Source organism: Hypanus sabinus, chromosome 11 (genome assembly GCF_030144855.1).
Source record: "Hypanus sabinus isolate sHypSab1 chromosome 11, sHypSab1.hap1, whole genome shotgun sequence".
Lineage (NCBI taxonomy): Eukaryota > Metazoa > Chordata > Chondrichthyes > Myliobatiformes > Dasyatidae > Hypanus > Hypanus sabinus.
Window position 1 is genome coordinate 39951188 of NC_082716.1, and position 26020 is coordinate 39977207.

The 26020-nt window shown below is 40.7% G+C and overlaps 1 protein-coding gene and 1 long non-coding RNA gene across 3 annotated transcripts in view; one reads left to right on the forward strand and one right to left on the reverse strand.

The window, feature by feature from the left end:
- Window positions 1-411: 411 nt before the first annotated feature.
- On the reverse strand, window positions 412-6475 carry LOC132401878 (uncharacterized). The gene is made up of 3 exons (XR_009514736.1): window positions 6374-6475; window positions 5797-5886; window positions 412-644 (listed from the first exon to the last, which is right to left on the reverse strand). It is a non-coding gene; the product is annotated as an uncharacterized LOC132401878 (long non-coding RNA).
- Window positions 6476-6525: 50 nt separating this feature from the next.
- Window positions 6526-26020, forward strand: part of tmem69 (transmembrane protein 69) — a 33768-nt gene continuing 14273 nt past the window's right edge. Inside the window, exon 1 of one of the 2 annotated variants that reach the window (XM_059984194.1) lies at window positions 6526-6642. The gene's annotated coding sequence lies outside the window, so the exon portion shown is untranslated. The remainder of the gene's footprint in view (window positions 6643-26020) is intronic. The other variant, XM_059984196.1, reaches the window with a different exon arrangement.

Consider the following 26020-nt stretch of genomic DNA (forward strand, 5'->3'; position numbering starts at 1 on the left):
TAAAGTTCAAAATCCAGCTCAAGCTAGTGCTGATGAGGCAACACATCCAAAATCAAAAATAGTTCTGATCAAAGCAATATACATTTGTTTAAGTGACCTCCTACTTGCACCCCAATTGAACACCTCAGCACATTGAGGGATTTTTTACATTTCCCAAGAATTTTATTCATATGCACCTTCCATATTAGCCTTGTGTCTACGCACATGCCTGGAAACCTTACCACTGACTCTTGTTTCAGAGATTTACCATATAACTTGAGATCAATTGTGGGTGTAATATTACTTTTTGAAAAAAAAACAAATAGCTTGAGTCTTTGCAACAGAAAATTTAAACCCCCCCCCCCCCCCAGCGATGTTCCAATTCCTCTACTTCACTAATAGCAGTCTGCATTTTCCGAACTATGTAATTTCTATTCCTGCCTCTCTTCCACACTGCACCAGCATCAGCATATAATGATCTGGATAAGTCTGTGCCAACATTTAAGAAAATATCATTAATCATAATATTAAAACAGAGTAGACTACACACACTCCCCTGTGGAGTCCCATTCTCTATCTCATACTCCTTAGAATCAGAATCGGGTTTATTATCACCAGCATCTGATGTGAAATTTGTTAACTTAGCAGCAGCAGTTCAGCATAACCTAGCAGAGAGAAAAAATAATGATAATAGTAAGTAAACAACTAAATCAATTACCTGTATTGAATCAATATTTAAAAACATGCAAAAACAGAAATACTGTATATAAAAAAAAAGTGAGGTAGTGTTCAAAGATTCAATTTCCATTTAGGAATTGGATGGCAGAGGGGAAGAAGCTGTTCCTGAATCACTGAGTGGATACCTTCAGGCTTCTGTACCTCCTACCTGATGGTAACAGTGAGAAAAGGGCATGCCTTGGGTGCTGGAGGTCCTTAATAATGGACGCTGCCTTTCTGAGACAGCGCTCCCTAAAGATATCCTGGGTACTTTGTAGGCTCGTGCCCAAGATGGAGCTGACTAAATTTATAAGCTTCTGCAGTTTCTTTCGGTCCTGTGCAGTTGCCCCTCCATATTAGACAGTGATGTAGCCTTGTCAGAATGCTCTCCACAGTACAACTGTATAAGTTCCAGAATGTATTTGTTGACATGCCAAATCTCTTCAAACTCCTAATAACGTATAGCCGCTGTCTATGAAAATGTTGTTCCCACCAACACTTGTATCTTTCTATTACATAAAAGAAAATCTTGAATCTAATTGATCATTCTACCACTGGTTCCCATCATTTCCAGTTTATGCAGCAACCCTTGTGTCCATAACAAATCATAAGCTTTCTCTACATCAAGAAATCTGCTACCACCGATTCCTTATTAACTTGGGCCTCATGAATATCATATTACAAACTTAACACCAAGTCCATGGTCATTCTCCCTTTACGAAATCCAGATTGGTATACGGCAAATTATTCGCTACTTTCCACAAAATAAGAAAGTCTTGCTACAAACATTCATTCCATTATCTTACATAAATGTGAGGTTAGCAAAATAGGACTATAACTGGAAAAATTTGATTGATACCAGGTTTCAGTATAGGAGTAACACCCACTAATTTTCAGGAAGCAGGAAGTTCATCCTTCAACCCATATTGTATTAAAAAATTTCAAAACCAACATGTTTCAAATTTGATAACCATGTAAATTATTATAACAAATATCATCTTTCCCAGGTGATGTGTAACCAGCACTATTAATAGCCCTTTTAAGTTTAGATATTGTAAGTTCAACATTCAAATAGGAACTGGAACAATTTTTTCTCAACAATCTAAGGATTGCTTATCAAGACTGTTTCTCTCTTAGACCTCTGTTCTTCACCTACTTGGCTGAACTATGTACATTGACCTCTGCTTTTCCTAAAAATTCTGCTTTTTCAGAGCCGGTAACTGCAACCTTCTCCCGACCATAGAAAACCGGTAATGCATCAAGTTTTCAACCCCCCCCCCCCCCACACACCTTTCTAACTATAGCTCTTTGATATAATATGAAAAATATAATGCCTAACTTTCCGAAAAGCATTATTCACTCCTTCACAGCTCTGTGACATTCATCTGACACCAGGGAACAGCTTTCCTTTTATTATCTCGCAATGATCTGGGAACTGATTCCTTTGCTATTGGGCTGAGTACAAAGCACAAGGTATTATTACTCAACTAATATTCTATAAAATCAAATGATCAGGAAATCACATAATTCATTAAATACATCCCTATTTGTCTTTTAAAAATTCCATCTAGGGATATGAGAACCTTTCTGCTGATATACATCTATTCCTATTGTGCAGATAATGGGGATATAATCACTCACCATTGTTGTATCATTATACACTTCCTGTTTACACATACTTGTGACATCCTCAAATAACTGCGTAAGGTCTATAGCAGAAACAATGTTATCAAATAGACTTAACTTTGTACTTCTACCATCGTTCAAGCACACTAAACATTTTTCTTGCAGAAACTCTTCCACCACTGTCCCATTTACATTTGTGTCACTACAACCCCACTTAGTACAATGAGCATTAAAACACGCATGCTATATGGATTTACTTTCCCATTTCCATGCTCACTTTCCGATATATCAGGTGATAACCTTTCATAAGGGTTATAAAAGTTATTATCTATACTTTACTGTTCTTTCCCCAAATTTCAACCACAATTGACTCATAAACAACCCCAATTTCCATAACACATTTTTGTGTAAGGTAACCGCCCCTCCTCAATTTCTCAACTGTGTATTATTAAGTATCAACATAAACTTGTATATTAAAACTTAGACAAGATTTCAACCAGGTTTCCTGGACACATATAACTTCAGGCTTATTGGGTAAATCTATAAATTTCTTAAATTCTTGAACATTACCTAACAGACTTCTGGCATTCCATTTTAGGATAAGGAAAAACATTAACAACCCTACTCTGAAGTCCGAACAATATTTACTCCTGCTTGTAAGGCATCGCTAACAACTTCTAGAGTTAAATCTTTTATCTCAAAATGTTTTTCTGCAGCTTTTAATATAATTTTAGTTTTTTCTTTTTTACTTTTATCTTGTGCTATACAATTCACTACATTTACCATGAAAGTTTATCAACAATCAACAAATCCTTTGTTATACAATAATGCATTTTACACACTGTCTTTATCTGTGTTCTGAATATTATTAGGTCCCTGTCTTCTGTACTTCCTGCAGAGCCTCTCCATATTATATCCCCTTGTCCACATGAACATGTAGCACTGACATAATTTTCTTATACACAGGATACGCTGCATAAACACAGCTACATTCTCCTCAACAGTTGCTATATTTTAGCCTAACACTTTCTCCACAACTGCCATGATCATAATTCTCCACCACATCTACCACAATGCATTTTACCTTTATATGCAGCTGCTACGTGGCCAAACTTTTCCCCCGACTAAATTATTTTTACATGGATACATCTAGAAGAACTCCAGAGACTACTCCCCAAAACTAATATAATTCCTTGGTGTTACTTTCTTTCCTTCCACAGATTTAAAACCCAAAGCTTTCCCACATTGCTTCCCATCTTTACAGAATACTTAAAGTGCCCATCTTTAGAAAGGGCTTGCATCCACAATATCTCTCTAGTTAGTCTCATTGGATTGATATCAGAAACAGGTCCACATTCAAAACTCAACAATACCTTAAACTTCTTCCTTCCTTCTTTTATTTAAATCCTCTCTACTGCCTTCATCACCAATGATAAGCCACTCTATCGGCCACTATTTTTCTGTTTCCCAGAAACCTGCCACTCGCCTTCCTCCATGCAACTCCTATCACCACGTACAACCTCCCATTCACTAACTCTGTCACTGCCTGCTCTCTCTTCCCCACTTCTTGCTCGAGAGCAACTCCCTACAGCAGGCTCAGTCCTTTGCTCCAAACCCAATCCCACAATTCCACCCAGATGTTCCCTCACTCTCCAACCATTAAACCATCTTCCTTGCAAGGCATGCAGGACCAGCTGTATGACTTGCCTTCTCAGTTGTACTAAAAAGAAATCAGACTGTCTGGAAACAAGAAAGGACAACAATAAAATATTTAAAAACTTGCAATGCATTTGGGAAAGTCACCCCATACACACTTAAATCTGCTTAATTTCCTCCCTTTTTTTTGTTCTTTCCAGTTTAGTGGAAGTGGTGTGGGACAAGGGAGTGGTAATGAGTCTGCAGCATCTCTTGATAAGTTGAGCTTTTCCTATTCCTTTCCAAATCTTAGTTCAATAGTGAATTACCTAATATTTTCTCTGATTTAATGTTGAAAAGAAGACATTGTTTTGAGCCCTGATGAAGGGTCTCGTCCAAAGCATCAGCTCTTTATTCCACTCCGTAGATGTTGTCCAACCTGCTGAGTTCCTCTGACATTTTGTATGAGTTACTCTGGATTTCCAGCATCTGCAGAATCTCTTGTGTGATTTGTTTTGATCCAATGCAATTTCTACATTTCATCCTACTCCTCTTCTGATGGTGAACAAGTTTTTTTTCCTCGATTCATATTTATGCTTCTAACTTGGTACCCTATGAACTGACATGACTACTCCCACCTTGCAAAATTACCCATTTCCATGGTGTTCTTTTACTCTTTTCTACTGTGAGTTGGACTGAAGCTAAAGTTCTGCTGAGGTTGGTGGTAGATACCAGCTGTTTGCTCCAATTACTCTATTGCATTCCAATACATTCTGCTGGCTTCCTGTCACTGTTACAGTGGAGAACAACGGGATTGTACATCTATTATTTGTGTTGCCTTTATTTGAACTGTATCATGCGAGGCAAAATGTAAATAGAAAATGCTAGAAAAACTGAATGTCAGGAAGCATCTTTGTGAAGTTAAACAGGTACTGTTTCTGGTTCAAAATCCTTCATTTGAATTTTGAGCCATTGTTTCTGGTGATTGACCTAGACAGCTATGAACTGTTGAAAAGGAATTTGCTTTGCTTTAAGATAGATCCCCAGAATAGGAGAGATGGGCTGGCCAGTGATGTAGTGGCACCAGCGCTAGACTTTAAGGCAGATGGTCCTGAGTTCGAATCTGGCTGGGTCCCAGCAGCAGTATCTGCATGGAAGAAAGGGCTGGCAATCTCCTTCTGTATCTTGCTGCAAAAACCCAAAGGACAACTACACTATCTATAAGGTCACCATGAGTCAACAATGACTCAGTGGCACTCAGCAACAACAGAAGAGATAAGACAGAAGATACAGTAAGTAACCTGGTATCAAAACAGGCAATTTGGAACTTTGTTGATCCAGATTTTGTAGAAATCAGAGTGGCAAAACATAAATTGCACATGCATATTTTTTATAAGTAAAATGAATTATAGAAACCAAAACTCTTCCACATTTAAAAAAAGAATTGAAACAGATTGACATGCAAGGTAGCATGTTTTCTTTTGTTCTGAAGTATTTTTGTGCTGCTATCTTAAGAAGTGTAAAGAAACTTTGGTCCTAATTGTGTACTTTTCGTACAGATCCATGTAGACATCAACAGTTAAAATTGATATGCTGTGAGGCTTGTTCTTGGTAGCCTATTGCTTAAGTACATGCCCCACAGACAATCTGAAACAGGACTTAAAATGAAAACTGTAGAAAATTGCAGCAATATCCAACAGAGTATTTTTTCTTAGCCAATGTTGGCTTGATAGACAGCTCAAAGAAGGAACGTTTACAGCCGACAACCTCAAGCCTAGTTAACGCCAAAGTAATTGGCAGAAGGAGTCAGCCGCTTCCCAAGTTACCCACCCATCTAACCTGTGAAGCTTCTCCTGTTTACAGCGCAGGGGTTAAAAGAAGTCAGTGGGTTCCACATTTGCCTCGTCAGATTTCTCAGCACACACAGAACTGCAGAGAAAACAAAGTCATCTTGAACCCATGAGATTATCAGGTGGACAAAGAAAGTAATTAAACGAAGTTCTCAGAGCACCCTTGAAAACCTATTAATTTCCTGTCAGGTTGGAGCTATCAATTTCATGAATATTGGTTATGGAAAGGTGAACAATGTTGCATGCTCATCAGAAATGACTAAGTGGAACTTAGGCCTCAGTGCTGACGATGTGGTCCAGAATGAAACAGATGTGTTTCATGTGCCTCCAGAGGATTCGGTGTTTTTTGTCAAGAAACTGTTGGCGGTACTTTTGAAATGTTCACTGTCTGTTGTGCCCGTCTAAAAAGGGGTACAAACGGCATGGATCACAATTTTCCAGTAGTCATGAATTTTGTGACGGGAATCAGCAGAATAAATATTAATCGGAGAATATTGAACTGAAACACATGCGTTTGTGTTACTGTTTTTAAAAATTATTATATTTTAATGCAAAGATAAAATCACCGGCACTTTTAAAATACTTTTCCCTTCCACGAAGAAACAGAATTGAAATTCCCTGTCATTCAATTTACGAACAACTACTTATCAAATCACCGCCGACTCCTGCACGCCCGGAACGGAACTCCGGTGCTGGTGCCGTTGGCCGGTCACTTGATCTGGACGGGAACTCCCCGCTTACTCTGATATTCGCGTGGGTCGGATTGGTGTTTTCATTTTGCATATTATTTAATTCTGCGCTTTGGATAATTGATCGTGTCTTTTTGTCAACGGAGGTAAGGATGTGCGTTTTACCATAATCTCGATCCCGATCAAGGAGAGATTTGCGACACCCATCTGGTGAGCGCTGCTCATGGCCAATAAGGGATCAGTAATACTCACCTTCCATGACCACACAGGCAATTGGGTGACCCAGGACAGATCAGTTATGTGCACTAGGTGAGCACAGTAACGGCCAGCGGGTGACTCACTGGTTGAAAGGTGAACTTGGCTTGAAAGAACTATGTCTCGTCCACTGGCTGAGTACCAGAGAATGCAATATGGTTAGGGAAAGGATCAGAATCAGGTTCATTTTCCGTGAGGAATCGTGAAATATGTGGTTTTGTACAGTGCAAGACATAACAATTACTATAAGTTACAATAAATAGTGCAAAAGAGAAATAGCAAGGTATTTCATTCAGAAATGGCAGAGGGGAAGAAGCTGTTCCTAAAATGTTGAAAGTGGGGCTTCAGGTTCCTTGAACTCCTCCCCAATGGTAGTATTGAGGAGAGAGTATGTCCCAGATAGCGAAGGTCCTTAATGATGGATGCCACCTTCTTGAGGAACCCCCTCTTGAAGATGCCCTTGCAGGGGAGGGTTTTGTCCGTGAGGGAGTCAAAGCATTTGCTTTTAATCCTGCATATTTCAGTCTCTGTACCAGGCCGCGACTAGACCAGTCAGTATGCTCTCCACTATACATAGGTGGCAATTTGCTAGATTCAGAAACAGCAGTAGACATTTTGGCCTTTTGGACTGAATCAGCCATATCAACCCATTGAAGAATAGTCTACAAGTATCTGGAAGGTACACTGGTGAAATATGGAAAACAAACTAATCTTGGGTTGCATGAGAAGATGAGAAAGGGTAGTGGCAGGACAAAATGAACATATATTGGAAATAAAACTGGTAAATTGCTTATCATTGTCAAATGTTCCAAGGTACAGTGAAACAGTCTGTTTTGCATGTAATCCATACAGATTATTTCACACTTCAAGGAAAAAGCAATAACAGAATGTAGTGTTTCTTTCTAAATCTTTTTATTATTATTAATAATATGGACAGAATACAAATGATATATTAATTAAAAAATTACAAACATACAAATTCCATTACAGATGAAAAAAGACATAAACAATAGTTACAGTATAAATGAGTTTACCAAGACATAAACCATACAGTATATGTATGAACATGGTAAGCCTAAATATTTCATAATATATGATATAAAAAAACCAGAAAAAAGAAAAAAAAATATAATGCGAAATTAGCTAATCTACTAATCTAATAACTAATAAAGAAGAAAAAAGAAGCAAAAAAAAAGAAGAAAAAAAAAGAGAAACATTGGAAAAAGAAAGAAAAAAAAGGGGCTGTTTATAATATTTCACAAGAATAAATATTCATCAATGCCATCACTTCTGGTCCTCTCAACATACATAAGCTAAAAGCTGGGAAATCAAATGAACTTGGAACAGGGTCATATTACATCATATGAAAATGTTGAATAAATGGTCTCCATAACTTTTCAAATTTAATAGAAGTCTCAAAAGTACCACTTCTAATTTTTTTCTAAATTTAAACATAACATAGTTTGAGAGAACCAATTAAATACAGTGGGAGGGTAAATTTCCTTCCAATTCAACAATATAGATCTTCTAGCCATCAGAGTTAGAAATGCAATCATTCGACGGGCAGAAGAAGATAAATGCAGTGAGTCTAACATTGGTAAACCAAAAATTGCGGTAATAGGATGAGGTTGTAAATCAATATTCAAAACCGCAGAAATAATATCAAAAATATCTTTCCAATATTTTTTCAAAAATGAACAAGACCAAAACATATGAGTTAATGACGCGATTTCAGATTGACATCTATCACAGATAGGATTAATATAAGAGTACAAATGAGCTAATTTATCCTTGGACATATGGGCCCTATGTACGACCTTAAATTGTATTAATGAATGTTTGGCACATATCAATGAAGTATTAACTAATTGAAGAATTCTATCCCAATTCTCACTAGAAATAATAAGGTTAAGCTCTCTTTCCCAATCCTTTTTGGTCTTATAAAGGGGCTCTGAAAGTATCTTCATAATTATAATTATATAAAAAAAAGAATGTAGTGTTAACAGTTATAGCAGTGCAGTGCAGTGCAGGCAGATAATTTGTAAGTCCATAACAAGAAAGATTTTGAGGTCAAGACTTCATCTTATTTTTCAATAGTCCTGTGATGTCTGGTGATACATGGTTTTAGGCCTTTCTGTCTTTTGACCAAATGGAGTGGTGGAGAAGGGAGAATGTCCAGGCTGGCTGTTTGTCCAAGGCAACGAGAAGTGTGGACAGAGTTCATGGAATGGAGGGTTGGTTTTTCATGATGCCCTGAACTATGTTGACAACTGGCTGCATTTTTTTTGTAGTTTTAGGCAGAGCAGTTGCCATACCAAGCTGTGGTGTACTGGGATAGGATGCTTCCTAAGAAAGTAGAGGTGCTGACGTGCTTTCTTGGCCACGGTGTTCACTTGGTTGGATTAAGTCTGACTAACGGTAATGTTCATTCCTAGGAATTTGAAACTTTCAGCTGTCTTGACCTCAGCATTGTTGATGTAAAAAGGAGCATGAACACTGCCTGCCTTCTTGAATCAGTGGCCAGCTCTTTAGTTTTGATAATACTGAAGGAAAGGTTGTTGTTGTGACATCATCACACTTGGCTCTCCACCTCTTTCCTGTATTCTGACTTGTTATTTAAGATTCGACCCAATGTGTTGGTGTCAACTGCAGACTTGTAGATGGAGTTAAAGCAGAATCTGGCCACTCAGTCATGAATGTAGATGGAGTAGAGTAGAGAGCTGTAGATGCAGCCTGGTGGGGTACTATGGTGAGAAAACCCCAGGATTGTCTTTGTGATAAAGAATCAAGTTCTGCTGTAGATTATCCTTCTGAAGTTTATTACAATATTTTCTCATCACTTGTACTGCTTCATTTGCTTAGTATTTTCTACAACTCTAACCTGCATTTCACAGCTTCTGCAAATCATTAGGTTTGCTTTCTCTCCTCTAACTTCCTTCATTGAACGCCACATAAGCCATCACATGGCTTCCACAGTAGTTAAACGTCACACAATTATCGCCTGGCCATATCAGAATCAGGTTTATTATCTCCGGTATTTGACGTAAAATTTATTAACTTAGCAGCAGCAGTTCAATGCAATACATAATATAGAAGAGAAAAAAATAAAATAAAAAAATAAATCAATTACAGTATATGTATATTGAATAGATTAAAAAATGTACAAAAAAACAGATATATTAAAAAAATAAGGTAGTGTCCAAGGGTTCAATGTCCATTTAGGAATCGGATGGCAGAGGGGAAGAAGCTGTTCCTGAATCACTGAGTGTGTGCCTTCAGGCTTTTGTACCTCCTACCTGATGGTAACAGTGAGAAAAGGGCATGCCCTGGGAATTGGACGTCCTTAATAATGAATGTTCCTTTCTGAGACTCCTCTCCCTGAAGATGTTCTGGGTATTTTGTAGGCTTGTACCCAAGATGGAGATGACTAGATTTATGACCCTCTGCAACTTCTTTTGGTCCTGTGCTGTAGCACCCCCAACCCCATAACAGACAGTGATGCAGCCTGTCAGAATACTGTCCATGGTACATTTTCAAAGTTTTTGAGTGTAATTGTTGACATACCAAACCTCTTCAAACTCGTAATGAAGTACAGCCGCCGCCTTGCCTTCTTTATAACTACATCAATATAGGATTGGTATGTGTTCCTTTGTCTTAACCCTTCCTGAAATCCACAATCGGCTCTTTTGTCTTACTGACATTGAGTGCCAACTTATTGCTGCAGCACCACTCCACTAGTGGGCATATCTTACTCCTGTACGCCCTCTCGTCACCACCTCAGATCCTACAAACAATGGTTGTATCGTCAGCAAATTTATAGATGGTATTTGAGCTGTGCCTCGCCACACAGTCATGGGTGTAGAAAGAGTAGAGCAGTGGGCTAAGCACACACTGCTGAAGTGTGCCAGTGTTGATTGTCAGTGAGGAGGAAATGTTATCACCAATCTGTACAGATTGTGGTCTTCTGGTTAGGAAGTCGAGGATCCAATTGCAGAGGAAGGTACAGATGCCCAGGTTCTGCAACTTCTCAATCAAGATTGTGGGAATGATGGTATTATATGCTGAGCTATAGTTGATGAACAGCATCCTGACATAGGTGTTTGTGTTGTCCAGGTGATCTAAAGCTGTGTGGAGAGCCATTGAGACTGCGTCTGCCATTTGTGGCAATAGGCAAATTGCAATGGGTCCAGGTCCTCACTGAGGCAGAAGTTCAGTCTAGTCATGACTAACCTCTCAAAGCATTTCATCACTGTCGATGTGAGTGCTACCGGGCGATAGTCATTAAGGCAGGTCACATTATTATTCTTAGGCACTGGTATAATTGTTGCCTTTTTGAAGTAAATGGGAGCTTCATCCCATAGCAGTGAGAGATTGAAAAAGTCCTTGAATACTCCTGCTAGTTGGTTTTCAGAGCTTTACCAGGTACTCCATCAGAACCTTTCGCCTTTAAAGACAGCCTAACATCAGCCTCTGAGACAGAGATCACAGGGTCATCAGGTGCAGCCAGGATCTTCTCAGCTGTAGTTGTATTCTCCATTTCAAAGCGTGCATAGAAGGTGTTGAGTTCATCTGGTAATGAAACCTCGCTACTATTCATGCTATTGGGTTTCTCTTTGTAGGAAGTAACGTCTTGCAAACCCTGCTAGAGTTGCCGTGCATCTGAGGTTGCTTCCAACCTTGTTCAAACTTGTCTCTTCGTCCTTGAAATAGCCCTCCGCAAATCATACCTGGTTTTCTGGTACAGGCCTGGGTCGCCAAACTTGAATGCCATAGATCTAGCCTTCAGCAGACGACATACCTTTAGGATGTTTCCTTTGCACCATTGTCCCTCCTCAGCCACTCTGTAACTTTCAACTATCTTGTTTTGTCTTTTTCCCTGTTCTTGCAGAAGAAGCTGTTTCCCATCCTAGTTCTTGTCCTAATGCTGTAGTACCACCTGCCTGATGGTAGTGGGTTAATCAGATTGTTGGACGGTTGGGAAGGATCATTGACAATGTTAGGAGTCTTGCGTATGTAGCACTACTGATAAATATCTCTGATGGGTGGAAGAAAGACTCCAGTGATCCTCTCAGCAGTCTTCACAATCCAATGAAGGGAATGGAGATCTTATGCCTTATAATTCCTACACCTGTCGGTGAGGCAGCTGGTCAGGATGTTCAATGGTGCTCCTAGAAACATTGGCTAAAATGAAGTGGCAGGAGCCACACTCACTACAATCTCCTCAGGAAGTGGAGACCATGCTGTGCCTTCTTGGCCAAAGAGGAGATGTTGAGGGACCAGGTGAGATCGTTCGATATGTGCACTCTCAGAAACTTGGTGTTCCAAACTCTCTCCACGGAAGAGGCATGTATGGGCAGTGAGGAGTGGTCAGCCTGCACCTTCATAAAGTCCACAATTATCTCTTTGGTCTTGTCCACACTGAGACTCAAGTTGTGTTTGCACCATTCCACTAGCCAAAGCATTATCCATCATCAGGGACCCTCCAACACCCATGTTGTGCTTTCTTCTTGCTGCTGCTATCTAGACTCAATCTATGGACTTAATTTCAAGGACTGCCTTCATCTCATGTTCTGGATATTTATTGTTTATTTATTTATTATTATTATTTCCCTTTTGTACTGGCACAGTTTGTTGTCTTTTGCACACTGGTTGTATGCCCGCAAGAAAATTAATGTCAGGGTTGAAAATATTGATGTATAGGTACTTTTACAGAAAATTTACTTTGAACTTTACCTTCTTTCTGTCTCCACATCATCATTAATGAGGCCAACCACTGTGGTGTCATCAGTGAACTTGATAATTTGATTTGAACTAGATCTCGAGGTGCAGGTATGTGTCAGCAGCTTGAACAGCAGTAGGCTAAGCATGCAGCACTGGGGAGCACCTGTGCTGTGTACTGGAGCTAGAAATGTTTCTGCCAGTGTAGTCTGATTGTGGCCTTTCTGCCAAGAAGTCCAGGATCCAGTTACAGAGAGAGGTGTTAGAATCCAACAAGGACAGTTTATCTGCCAGCATCTGAGGGGTGATGGTATTAAATGCCAAGCTGAAGTCGATAGACAGCATCCTGGCATATTACGCACCATTTTCCAGGTGGGACAGGACGAAACGGAGTGCAGGGGCAATAGCATCATCAAGTGGTCTGATTTGAGCAATAAGCAAACTGGAAGGGGTCCAATGTAGCGGAAGAAGGTATCTATTATTGAGGTCAGAGCCACTGAACAGTAGTTGTTGAGACAAGTTACTGTCGGCCTCTTGGAGACTGGGATAATGGTGGCTGCTTTGAAGCCCTTGAAGGGACAGTGGACTGTTCCAGAGAGATGTGAAGATGTCTGTTAAACCTCTGTTAACTGGGCTTAGCACCTGACCAGGTACTTTATCAGGCTCCGCAGCTGTATGCGGGCTGATCAGAGCAGGGGTCTTTGTCACGTTAGCTGTGGCCAGACAGAGTGCCTGCTCCTCCAGATGAAGGGGATCTTCCTCACCAGTACGTTATACTGTGCATCAAATGAAGTATAAAAGACATTCAGCCTATCAGGAAGAGAAGCATCACTGTTATTGATGCTCAGAGTGGACTTGCAGTCTGTAATGGGCTGAATACCCCACCACATGCACCTCATGTCACAGAAATGGCTGTATGTTCTCTGTAAATAATCCTGTTTTGCCTTCCTGATGCTGCACAGTTCTTGCTGACCTGAGAGCTGCCTTATCCCCCAATCTAAAGTCTGCTTCCCAGTCTCTCAGCCATGTCTGTTAGCCATGGTTTCTGATTTTCCCGAATATAGATGTGTTTAATAAACAGTGACATCCGCAATGCAGTTCTCTATGCAGCCAATCACAGGTTTTGGATATTAATGTGATGGCTGTAGGTAGCTGCCTCCGAGAACTTTTCCTGTCTGTCATCATTGTCATTCTCACTGATTACTAGTGTTGTCAAGTCCATAATCTGCTGTGTTTGGAAATATTTATTCAACTGACTGAAATCATGAAAAGTGATGTATCTGACCACACATTAATAAATATAGGTTGGTGTTTAGGTTGAGTCATCTCATTATAAAACTTATCATGTGTGCTCTTTTCATCTGCTGGCAAACTGAGCCTTCCTACAGAGTTTTTAAAGAACTTTGATTCTAATGACTCATTCACACACTCTAATAATGTATAACTACAATTCTACTAGCCCTGCTTCTTTTGCTTCATGCCAATATTGTTTGTCCATCTCAATGCATGCACCTAAGTCATTCTGTTTATTTTTCACTTTGATCATTGTGGATTTTTTTTATTTTGTGAGAAATCAAATGAACTGCGAATGCTTTAAGTCTAAAACATAGAATGCTGGAAATACTCAGCAGGCCAGTCTACATCAGCAGGAAGAGAAACAAAGTCAATGTTTTACATCAGTGACCCTTTTTTGGAACTGAGGGAGTGACCGTTGTATAGTCGCTGTGCAAGCTAAATCTTTTCTTCACACAGCAGAGGACAACTTTCATGGTATTGTTAAATTATTGGTCATTGTTGGAGTGGGGCAGTATTAGAGTAGTCTGGCTTTGGATCAACAGGCAAAGACAGGAAGAGGTTTTAAGTAAATTTATGCGGGTTTTTTTTGTTTTCTTTCTCTGTTAGTACATAGCTGTGCACTGAATGTTGATCCCGAGTTTGTGGTATGTTCTTTGTGTGAGATGTGGGAACTCTGGGAGACCTCCAATTTCCCTGATAACGACATTTATACGAAGTACATTGAGCTGCAGACTCTTATAGACTATGTTAAGGAACTGGAGCTGCAGCTCAATGACCTTCAGCACCACACAGGAGAATGAGAATGTTATAGATTGGAACTACATGGAGGTGGTCACCCCTAAGATGCAGGAAGCAGGTACCTGGGTGACTGTCAGAAGAGGGAAAGGGCATAGACAGCTAGTGTGGCTGTTCCCCTCGCTAATTATACTGCTTAGGTACAGTTACCAGAGAGAAGCTGCAGCAAGTAGGCCTCTGGCACTGAGTCTGGCTCTGTGGCTCAGATGAGCAGAGGGGAGAGAGCACTGTAGTGGTGATGGGGAATTCCATAGTTAAAGGATTAGACATGAGATTCTGTGGATGTGAAAAGGAAACCTGGATGGTATTTTGCCTTCCAATGCTAGGGTCAAGGATGTCTCAGACGGGTCCATAGCATTTTAAAATGGGAGGGTGAGAAGCCAGAGGTTGTGGTACATATTGGTAACAATGATATAGATAGGGAATGGAAGGAGATCCTGAAGAGAGAATATAAGGAGTTGTGTAGAAGGCTGAAAAACAGGACCTCCAGGGTAGTAATTTGAATTGCTGCCTATGCCACATGCCAAAGAGGGTAAGAATAGTATGATTTGGCAGGTGAATGCATGGGTGAGGAATTGGTGAATGGAGCAGGGTTTCAGATTTCTGGATTTCTTCTGGGGAGGGTATGACCTATACAAATAGGACAGGTCACGCCTGAACCCAAAGGAAACCAATATCCCTGCAGGCAGGTTTTCTAGAGCTTTTGGGGAGATTTAAACTATTTTGGCAGGCAGTTGGGAACTGGAATGATAGGATTGAGGATGGGGCCATTGGTATACAAGTGGATGCAGTGTACTTGGGTGATTGTTAAGTTTGTGGCCTAAGGTAGAAGGAGATGAGTTATACAGCTCTCGTTACATGCACATGCAATTCAACTCTTTGAGTGATTATGCAGAAAGATTGAAGTTAATAACTCATCAGAGTTTGTAGCCCAAGGTAGAAGGACATGTTTTTTTGAGAAGGGAAGGAGGCAGAAGAACGGAAATTATAAGCCAGTTAGCCTGACTTCAGTGGTTGGGAAGATGTTGGAGGGCATTTTTAAGGATGAGGTTTCGAGAAACTCGGAAGCACATGATAAAATAGTCCTAAGTCAGCATGGTTTCCTTAAGGAGAAATCTTGCCTGATAAATCTGTTGGAATTCTTTGAGGAGAAAACAGACAAGCTAGAAAAGGAAGAGTTAGTGGACATTATTTACTTTGATTTTCAGAAGGCCTTTGACAATGTGTGATACATGAGGGTGCTTAATAAGATAAGAACCCATGATATTACAGGAAAGATACTAGGATGGATAGAAAATTGGCTGACTGACAGGAGGCAAAAAGTGGGAATAAAGGGGGACTTTTCTTGTTGGCTGCTGATGACGTGGTGTTCTGCAGGGGTTGGTGTTGGGAACACTTCCTTTCATGCTATAGGTCAATGATTTGGATGACGGAATTGATGACTTTTTGGCCAGGTTTGTAGATGATGGAAAGATATGTGGAGGTGCAAGTAGTGTTGAGGAAGCAGGGAGACAGCAGAGGAGAGACAGATTGGGAGAATGGGCAAAGTAGCAGATGGAGCATAGTGCTGGGAAGTGAATTGTCATGCACTTGGTAGAAGGAATAAAGGAGTAGACTAGCTTTTAAACAGAGAAAATTAAAGAATCAGAGGTGCTTAGGGCTTGAGAGTCCTTCTGCAGGATTCCATAAAGGTTAACTTGCAGGTTGAGTCAGTGGTAAGGAAGGCAAGTACAATGTTAACATCTTTTTTTGGGTGGACTAGAGTTGCAGAGCAAGGTGTAATGCTGAAGTTTTATCAGGCATTGGTCAGACCATACTTTGAGTATTGTGAACAGTCTGGGGCCGCTTATCTAAGGAAAGATGTGTTGGCATTGGAGAGGGTCTAGAGGAAATTCATGAGAATGATTCTGGGAATAAAAGTGTTAACATGAAGAGCATTTGATGAGTCTGGACCTGTACTCGCTGGAGTTCAGGAGATTGAGAGGGGAATATTGTTTTAACCTATCGGATGTTGAAAGGTCTGGCTAGAATGGATGTGGGATAGATGTTTTCTATAGTGGGTGAATCTAGGAGGACCAGAGAGCACAGTCTCAGATTAAAGAGACGTCCATTTAGAACAGATGTGGAGGAATTTCATTTACCAGTGAATCTGAGGAATTCATTGCCACAGGCAGCTGTGGAGGTCAAGGCATCAAGTATATTTAACATGGAGGTTGATAGGTTCTTGATTAGTCAGGAGATTCAGGGTTATGGGGGAAGGTGGGAGAATTCGGTTGAGAGGGGTAACAAATCAGCAATGATTGAATGGTGGGGCAGCATCAATGGTCCAAAAGCCCTAATTCTGTTCCTACATCTAAATTTGATACACTTAGAACGACACACACAAAATGCTGGAGGAACTGAGCAGTTTAGGCGCCATCTATGGAAAAGAATAAACGGTCGACATTTCAGATCAAGACCCTTCTTCGGGACTGGAAAGAAAGGGAGAAGACAGAATAAAAAGGAGGGAGGAGGACTGGTTGGAAGCTAATAGATGAAGCCAGGTGGATGGAAAGGTAAGGGACTTGGAGAAGAAAGAATCTGATAAGAGAGTGGACCATGGGTGAAAGGGAAAGAGGGGCACTCAGGGAAGTGGAAGGCAGGTGAGGAGAAAAGAGTGGAGAATAAAAGAAGAGGGAAGGGGGAGGGGGAAACTACTGGAAATAGAAGTCGCTGTTCATGCCATCGGGTTGGAGGCTACCTGGACGGAATATGAAGTGTTGCTCCTCTACTCTGAGAGTGGCTTTATCGTGGCAAAAGAGGAGGCTGTGGACTAACGTCAGAACAGGAACGGGGATAGGAATTAAAATGTTTGGCCACCGGGAAATTCTGCTTCTGGCAGATGGAGTGGAGGTTACCTGCAAAAGCTAGCAGGCAATAGAAAGACAAAAATAGAAAGACAAAAATACTGACTTGTGAAAGAATTCTGACTCTGGCTTCTGTTTGGCAACTAAATGAGGTACAAACGTTTCAGATGTTCGGATGATTGGTTGTAGCAATATTTGAAGCATAAATATAAAACCCAATACCAAATAAACTTTATTGCTTTAATATGAAAACTGTTACATGATCTGCTATGTTCAATACAGACCAGGTCGTAATTCAACATTTAATTCAAAAGACAAAATTCTCTTGGGACTGCTTTGAGGTGTCAGTTTTGGTTAAGTGTCCATTGTTGGCTTTGATTCTTCTAGAAATATCGGTGGCAGCAGTTAGTCAAGTAGAAGTGACAGTAATAGAGCTTTGACCAGTGACCCATCTGGGCATCAGAGGTTTGAGAGGAAGGGATTTCACTAAGGTTCACTATCGAGTAGAAAAAAGGTGTAGCAGGTTGCGGTAGCGTAATAGAGCTTTGACCAGTGGCCAATGTGGACATCAGGATTCAGAAGAGGGGATTTCACTCAAGTCCATTGCCTGAGTAGAAAAGAGGGAGCAGTGGATTGTGGCAGCATGATAGAGCTTTGACCACGACTCATCATGTTTGAGATTGATTAGCAAGAGCAAATTAAAGGAAGGCAGGGGCAAGCACAGCAGCTGCCACCAGAGTGGTGATCTTGAGGTTTTAGCTCTTCGAGGGTTCGGCAAAGAGAGACTACTGTCAGAGAAACCAAAGAAAGGAAAAGCTCTAGGTTAGTTGTGGAAATGGACAGGAGATTCTGTGGGCGAGAACAAGATTCCGAGATGTTATGTTGCCTCCCGGGTGCAAGGGCCCGGGACATTTGGATTAAGTCCTCAGCATTCTTGAACAGCCAGAGCTCATGGTCCATGTAGGTACCAATGACATGGATAGGACTAGTGATGAGGTTCTCCAGAGGGAGTTAGGTGCCAAGTTAAAGGGCAGGGTCTCCAGGGTTGTGATCTCAAGATTGCTACCTGTGTCATGTGCTAGTGAGGCTAGAATTAGGAAGATGATGCAGTTTAACAAGTAGCCAAGGGGTTAGTGTAGGGGGGAGGGCATAAGATTTTTGAATCATTGGGCTGTAGCGGTGTGCTACACGCAGCGCTGAAATAACGACACGGAGTCGGTAAACTGCAGTCAAAGATAACTTTATTTGAACTACACAGCCTTGCTTTTAAGCCTCCCTCAACCTGCCCCCCGTGGGCGCAGATGCTCCAAAAAACACATACTCACAAACCCCCGTAGGCTATCTTCCTTAGCCGGAACGCTGGCTAATTGTGAGCCAGGATGCGCCAGGAAATGGGTCGCCACATAACCCCCCCCCCCCCCCCCCAGAACCGGCGATACACCCCCCAATGTCCACAGTCTGGGCCGGAACCTGTTTGTGAGGTCGGCCTCTGCACCGCAGTGCCGGAAACTCAACCGGTTGCGCCAGGTCCACATGGGCCGGTTTGAGACGGTCCACCCTGAAAACCTCCTCTCTCCCCCCAACGTCCAGCACAAACGTGGACCCGTTGTTCCGGAGCACCGTAAACGGCCCCTCGCAGGGCTGTTGCAGCGGTGGCCGATGCCCGCCCCTTCGTACAAACACAAACTTACAGTTCTGCAGGTCTTTGGGTACGCAGGTCTAGGAATGCCTGCTTAAACATAAGGCAGGGTGTGTGTCCGTTGGCCAGAGACAACATCTCATTCATTAAAGCTGATGGAGGTCTGTCTCCCAAGCCATCCAGGTGCAGTAAACAGGCAGCCCGCTCGCGCCGTGAGAGTCTGAAAGTCCTGAGGAGCAGGGCTTTGAATTCCGTGTACTTGCCGCCCGCTGGGGGAGACTGTACAAACTCCGCGACCTGGGCTGCTGTGTCCTGGTCGAGGGAGCTCACCACGTAGTAGTAACGGGTGTCCTCTGAGGTTATCTGCCAAACATGGAATTGGGCTTCTGCTTGCTGGAACCATAGGTGAGGTCGTGGCATCCAGAAACCAGGCAGTTTCAGCGAAACCGCATGAACAGAGGTGGTGTCGGTCATCTCTGGTCCAAAAATCGTTTGGACCGTCGGGGTGACCAATTGTAGCAGTGTGCTACACGCAGCGCTAAAATAACGACACGGAGTCGGTAAACTGCAGTCAAAGATAACTTTATTCGAACTACACAGCCTTGCTTTTAAGCCTCCCTCAACCTGCCCCCCGTGGGTGCAGATGCTCCAAAAGACACGTACTCACAAACCCCGTAGGCTATCTCCATTAGCCGGAACGCTGGCTAATTGTGAGCCGGTTTGGATGTGCCAGGAAATGGGTCGCCACAGGGCTGTCTTCCAGGGAAAGTGGGACCTGTAGAGAAGAGACAATTTGCACTTGAATGGGAGGGGTACTAACATCTAAGTGGGAAGGTTTGTTAATGCTGCATGGTGGGGTTTAAACTAGAGTTGCAAGGGGATGGGAACCAGATTGCTAGAACATTTAATGGAGAGTTTGTGAAAGCAGAAGCTGGTAAGACCTCAAAGTCACGAATCAAAAGGTTGATCATGTTGTATCCTGAGCTGCATAGATTTCAGTGCAAGAAGTATCACAGAAAAGGTGGGCACGGATCAACACGTGGAATTATGATGTTGTGGCCATTAGTGAGACTTGGTTGTAGGAGGGGCAGGACTGGCACCTCAGTGTTCCAGGGTTCAATTGTTTTAGACATGATGGAGCAGGAGGGATTAAGGGAGGAGGGTGGCGTTACTAGCCAGGGAAAATGTCACAGCAGTGCTCTGTCAAGACAGACTGTAGAACTCAATATGTGAGGCATTATAGGTAGAACTGAGAAATAGACTACATTAATGGGGCTATATTACAGACCACCCAACACTCCAAGGGATTTAGTGGAACAAATTTATAAAGAGATCATAAACTGTTGCAAGAAACATAAGGTGATTTTAACTTTTCACATATTGACCTGGAATCCCTAATGTAAAAGGACTAGATGGGATAGAGTTTGTCAAATGTGTTCAGGAAAGTTTCCTTCATCAGTACGTAGAGGTCCCAATGAGAGAGCGTGTGATGCTTGTCCTGCTGTTAGGGAATGAGATAGGGCAGGTGACAGACGTTTGTGTAAAGGAAACATCTTGCATCCAGTGACCACAATGCCATTAATTTCAAAGTAAATATGCAAAAATATAGGTCTAGTCTGCAGGTTGAGATTTCAAATTGGAGAAGAGCCAATTTTGATGGTATCAGAAATGATCTGGCAAGGGTGGATTGGGACAGGCTGTTTTCTGGCAAAACCGCACTTGGAAAATGGAAGGCCTTCGTGCCTGCAGAATAAAAGATAAAGATGACAATTGAGGCCCTGGTTAAGAGAAAAAAGGAACTGCATAGTGTTACGTACTCGTGACACGTGACAGTGGTACCCTTGTCACGTGACTGGGGTTGAAGCTATACTGGACTTGAGGTAACGGTCTTGTGATGGTGGAGTGACGTCATTTTCCTGCCAGTACAGGTCATGTGACAGGTTTTTTTTTAAACGGTATAAAAGGAGGACCCCTCCCTGTGAGGAGGGGCAGTTCGTGGCTGGATTTGCCATGTTGACTTCATGCCACTGAGTGATTTAATGTGATGACGCAGTTTAGTTGAAAGATGAAGTTTTATCTAATGCCTAAAGTTTAAAAGGTCATTGCCAGCAGTTTCTTTACAATACTGCTAGTTGAGAATCAGTGGAGAGTGAAGATCGGAGTTCGGGAGTTAAAGATCAAGGAGAATCGATTTCGACGGTGAAACAGGTTCGACCTTGTTTGATCCTTATTCGGAAGGAATTCATTGACTGCTCTCATGTTAATCCCTGCGAAATAGCAGAAAGGATTGGGAATAGTTCTGTAAAGGAAAGGTCAGTGCCTTTAAGCCGTTTCGTTTCGTAAATTCTTCGTGGGAAAAAGTTCGACCTTGGGAACCGAAGCAACACGATGTGAAAGAGAATTTAAATCATCTTAAAAAGTCTCTCCCTTAAATGGACTGTGATCATTTTGAACTTCTGCAAAATTACTTTGAAGAACTGTTTTGGCAACATCGCTTTAAGAACTGTTTAAGCTTCATTGCTTTAAGAATTGTTTAAGCTGCCGCACAGCAGCTAACTTCTGGTTACGTTAGTGATTTGTTTACTTTTGGGGGGGGGTTTGTTTTCAGTGTTTAATAAACGTGTTATTTGTTATAAAAACCCCTGCCTAGCTCATATATTTATTGTTGCCTGAATCCGTAACATAAATATGGGGGCTGCGTCTGGATTGGATCATTTGAGTTTAAATGCTTGTTAGGTTTTGATTCGGTGTTTTGGAAAAGGGGAATACTTGTTTCTTTTGTTTGATTGGCTTGTGAGTGGTGTTCGGCAACAATGAATATTGATGAGTTTCTGGTTTTGCCAGGTGCAGAGTTGTTAGCGAAGGCAAGAGAAAACTGAGGTGTCTGAGATAGCTAGTAGATTGCAACTTAAAGGTATTTTGAAGACTACATCGAAGGCTGTAATACAGAGAAAAATCGCGTCATACTATGTGGATTCGGGTGATTTTGATTAATCGAGTTTAGAGTCGTTTCCTATAAGTAATCTGGAGATGCAGTTGCAAATCGAACAAATGAAGTTGGAGTGTTGTCAGTTAGAAGCTGATCAGAAAAAAAGGGAATTTGAATATGCAATGATGGAATTAAGGTCTGGGAATCAGTCTTCTGGTTCTAAAAAGCCGTTTGTTGCTAGTCAAGAAATTACATTGGTCCCACCATTTAGTGAAACAGAAGTGGAAAGATATTTCCAACATTTTGAAACTAATGGTCGGATGTCAGAGTGGCCGAAAGATAAATGGTCAGTGTTGTTGCAGAGTGTAATTAAAGGCAAAGCACAACAAGTTTACACAGCTTTAACTGCTACACAAGCACTTGATTATGATATTGTGAAAATGCATATTTTAAAGTCACACAAATTAGTGCCAGAAGCATATAGAGAAAGATTTAGAAGTTTGAAGAAGTCTGTGGAAAAGACTTAAGTGGAATTTGCCTATGATAAAGCTATGTGTTGTGAGAGATGGGTTTCTTCTAAAAATGTAAATGAGGAGTATGATACATTGAAAGAGCTGACTTTAATGGAGGAATTTAAAAGAAGCATTCCTGTTGAAGTAAGGACCTACTTAAATGAGAGGGATACTGATAAATTGCAGGACTGTGCTAGATTAGCTGATGAGTATGTTTTAATCCATAAGAATAAATTTCCTCAGGGCAGAATTTTAAGAGGAGAAATAACACGGAGACTCAAGGTAAATCAGAAATTAAATCAGAAGTTAATGAGAAAGGTAAGGAGGAAGGAAAACCTGTGAAGGAAAGACAGTTTGGTCTTATTTGTAACTATTGTAAGAAACCTGGCCATGTAATTGCTAACTGTTTCAGATTGAAAAAGAAAGAGAAGGAAGCAGTTCCAGATGCTTGTGTGCAACATACTGAAGCATCTGTAAAATTACAGGGTTCGATAAACACAAATGAGGTTTTGTTGGAGTCTGACCAAGTTAGAAAGGGATATGATCATTTTATAACTGAAGGGTTTGTATCCTTGAAAGAAGGATCTACTCTGGTGCCAATAAAAATCCTTAGGGATACTGGAGCTTCTCAATCACTGATGTTAGACAGTGTGTTGAAGTTCAATGAAGAGTCTGATACTGGTGAGGTAAATTATATAAGAGGTGTTGGGAGTGATTTTATACCTGTACATTTACATAAAGTAAACTTAAAGTCAGGGTTAGTTACAGGATTTGATAAAGTAGTATAACCTAGCTTACCTGTGAAGGGTGTTTCTTTATTGTTAGGTAATGACTTGGCAGGTGGACAAGTTTTTCCTGAAGTGCATTTGACAATGGAGTCAGAGGAATCAGAGATGAATTCTAACACAGATTCTTCCTGTGTTGTGACTAGAGCTATGGCTAAAAAGATTGATGTGCAGAATGAGGTTGTTACTCATGACTGTTCAACTCGGGATTCGAGTTTTGAGAATGTGTCAGAGACTTTCTTACCTTCGTCGTTTGAACAAGATTCTTGGAGTAAGTCTGACTATGAAGAATTATCTCTGTCTCGGAAGGAGATGATAGCAGAGCAGAATAGAGACCCTGAGATAATAAAATTAAGAGAACAAGCTTTACTAGATAGTGAAATTGAGAAGGTGCCAGTAGGATATTACTTGGGAAAAGGAGTGTTGATGAGGAAGTGGAGGTCGCCTACAATTCCTGCAAGTGAGGAATGGAATGTTATTTACCAGGTAGTTGTCCCTAAAGTTTATCGAAATGAGATTTTGACTTTAGCTCATAGTGTGCCTTTAGGTGGACATCAAGGGGTAAGGAAAACTGTGGACAAGATTTTAAAACATTTTTACTGGCCTGGTCTAAGAAAAGATGTGGCGATGTTTTGTAAAATGTGCCATACTTGTCAAATTGTGGGTAAACCAAATCAAGTTACACCAGTGGCTCCATTACAACTTATTCCAGCATTTGGTGAACCGTTTTCTAAAGTTATTGTAGGTTGTGTTGGTCCATTACCGAAGACAAAAACTGGTTATCAGTACTTGTTGACTATCATGTGTACTTCGTCTAGGTTTCCAGAGGCAGTACCACTTAGGAATATAAAAGCTAAAACTGTGACAAAGGCCCTTATAAAATTCTTTACTTATTTTGGATTACCTAAGGAAATACAAACTGATCAAGGCAGTAATTTTATGTCTGGATTGTTTCAACAGATAGTTTATAAATTGGGAGCTAAGCAAATCATTTCATCTGCATACCATACAGAGTCGCAAGGTGCCTTGGAGAGGTTTCATTCTACCCTCAAGAATATGATTAGGACATATTGTGTGGAAAATTAAAATGATTGGGATGAGGGTAAAACTTACTTTTATTTGCAGTAAGGGAATCAGTACAGGAATCTGTAGGTTTCAGTCCATTTGAACTTGTGTTTGGGCGTAGAGTTAGATGACCTTTAGCTTTATTAAAAGAACAGTGGACTAGTAAGGAAATACACACTAATTTGTTGGACTATGTTTTTAAATTTAAGGACAGGTTACATAAAGCTTGTAGCTTAGCCAAGGAAAATTTAAAATTGGCTCAGAAGAAAATGAAAACTTGGTATGATAAAGAAGCTAGGATGAGGATGTTTAAGCCTGGAGATAAGGTGTTGGTTCTTTTCCCAGTGCAAACGAATCCTTTACAAGCTAGATTTCATGGTCCTTATGAAATTGTCTCTAAAATCAATGATGTGGATTACGTGATAAAAACTCCAGATCGTAGAAGGCCAACACAACTTTGCCATATAAATATGATAAAACCATATTATGAGAAACAATCTGATACTGTGACTGTTGTGGTTAGTGAGAATGAGTTTGATTTAACTAGGAACATGATAGATGATTCATCTGAATTTCATTCTAAATCCAACATTGTTTCTGTTAGGTTACCAAATTCAACCATTCTGGAAAATATTGATGAGAAATTAGTACATTTACAGCTAGAGCAGAAACAACAGATGAAGGAATTACTTTTTAAATATAAGGATTTGTTTCCAGATGTTCCGAAAAGGACTACTATAGCTTCACATGATGTAGATGTTGGAGATGCCAAACCTATTAAACAACATCCATATATGATGAACACAGAAAAATGTGAACTTGCTGAGAAAGAAATTAAATATATGTTAGAGAATAATATCATTAGACACTCTAACTCGAATTGGAGTTCACCCTGTGTTATGGTGCAAAACCAGATGGTAGTATTAGGTTTTGTATGGACTATAGGAAGGTGAATGCTGTAACGAAAACAGGTGCATATCCAATTCCTAGAGTAGATGATTGTGTAGATAAAGTTGGAAAAGCCAAGTTCCTTACAAAGATTGATTTATTGAAAGGGTATTGGTGTGTTCCATTAACACAGGTAGAGAGATTTCTGCATTTGTAACTCCATCTGGGCTATATGAATATAATGTTCTTCCATTTGGGATGAAGAATGCCCCAGGTACTTTCCAGAGGATGATTAACTCTGTGATTCAGGGATTGAAAGATACTGATGCTTATATTGATGATTTAGTGACAGGAAATGATACTTGGGAAGCACACATTATTGCGGTGGAGAAATTGTTTGAAAGGTTTTCAAAAGCTAACTTAACTATTAATTTAGCTAAAAGTGAATTTGGACATGCCACTGTGACTTACCTAGGTTATGTTGTGGGTCAAGGTAAGGTAGCTCCTGTTCAGGCAAAAGTTCGGGCAATTTTAGAGATTCCCACTCCAATGGGGAAAAAAACTCTCAGAAGATTCTTGGGAATGGTAGGATATTATCGAAAATTTTGTAAGAATTTTGCTAATGTTGCCCTTCCATTAACTAACCTTTTGCAGAAGAATGTGAAGTTTGTGTGGACAGTGCCTTGTCAAGAAGCATTTGAAAAATTGAAAACATTGATATGTCAGCAACCTGTGCTTAAGGCACCTGACTTTGAACAACCTTTTTCATTAGCTGTAGATGCTAGTGATGAGGCTG